Source organism: Amblyraja radiata, chromosome 12, assembly GCF_010909765.2.
Source record: "Amblyraja radiata isolate CabotCenter1 chromosome 12, sAmbRad1.1.pri, whole genome shotgun sequence".
NCBI lineage: Eukaryota > Metazoa > Chordata > Chondrichthyes > Rajiformes > Rajidae > Amblyraja > Amblyraja radiata.
Genome location: NC_045967.1, coordinates 3,012,995 through 3,014,567, shown reverse-complemented (window position 1 = coordinate 3,014,567; position 1,573 = coordinate 3,012,995).

Genomic DNA, 1,573 nt, shown 5'->3' with positions numbered 1-1,573 from the left:
CCTCCGACCTCCTTTGACTATGTAGAAGACCAGCTTCGACTAGCTACGGGTAAATTGGACACCGAATAGCGGAGAGTGAAGACGACCTCCTTCGATCTCCTTCGACCTCCCTTCGACTATGTTGAAGGCTATCTACGACTACCTTCGACTACCCTCGATTACCTACGACTAACATGCCGACCTACTACGACCTACTTCGGCTAAACTTATGAGTGAAAAAAATATTGATTTTTTTCCACGGAGACCTTTTTTTATTTGCGGCTTTTTCCAGCATGTTGAAAAATATGCTGCGACCTAGCTGAGGCCTCGAGTACACGTGGACTACCCTCGAGCATGAAGGAGAGTTATAAGGACCTCCTAGGACCTTGTGTCGACCATGCTGCGAGTATGAGTCGAGGGCAAACTCTTCTAAACTCGCCAATTGGGTCGCCGCTGTGGGACAGCCCCTTTAGGCAATACAGCTAAAGAACACCCAACAATACGCAGCTGGTTTTGAAAATAAGCCATTCTTCGAGTTGTGTTGAATTGTCAGCCCACACCCAATGCACAATTTCTGATGTGTAAAAAAAGCATGACTCTAGCTCTGAGAAGTATACTGCCAACTGAGTCAAGCTGACAATCATGTTATGTTCCTGATATTTTGGAGAAAGGTTCAGGAGAAATACAGAGATGCGCTTACAAATGAAAAATGACCACTTCCATGGGACACTGGTAAAACCATAGATTCAGACCTCAGCAAAAGTAGGTTCAGGAGGAGACGAATCAAGCATTTTTTTCTTCTGTAGTTGGGAATATCTTAGTATTACAGCTTCCACCATCGATGCTGGCGGCTCATTTCAAAACAGCCACCACCCTCAGATCTCTTTTAAATTTCTCCCCTCCTGCCTATGCATAATAGGAAGTATTACCTCGTATCTACAGTGAAAAATAATAGCCAGATTAATGTGTAAATGTGATAATGTAGGAAAATAAGGCACAATGAACTCACAATGGTTTTAATCAGATCTAGATTAAAAACTGCATGTGTTGTGCAATAAGAGTTAACATTATTTGCAATTGATTTTGAACAGATTACATTCCACAATTGTTTTTGCAGTTGAAATACTTAACAAACAATTCCCACCCAGAGGGAACAATTTCAATCTCCGAATGGCTGCCTGCAGTCAGATCCAGAGAGCTGCAGGAAATAACTATTGCCTGGGAATTGACCCATAAAGGCATGTTATTTTTTTGCAATAATGAGTAAAGGATTGGTGCAAAATAAAGCATTGGAAGAAGTGCCCATCAGAAAACCAGCCCAGGTGTTGCATGGAATATCCTTCCTTGCTCACGAAATGGCTTCTGCTTGAGATCTGGGCTGATAAAGTTCTAGTTCTAATGCAGTGCTTATTGAGTACAATCTTTTACAATTCATTTGGATTTCAATTGTCAATACCCCCGTACAGGACTTGAAGGCTGATGCCTTGCAAAATCTGACTGCCCACTGACAAATGATGGCAGGTGCTGGTGAAACACCTTCCAAAGCCCAGTCACTCTGCTAGGACACAATGTAAGTGACATTTCCTACCTTCAA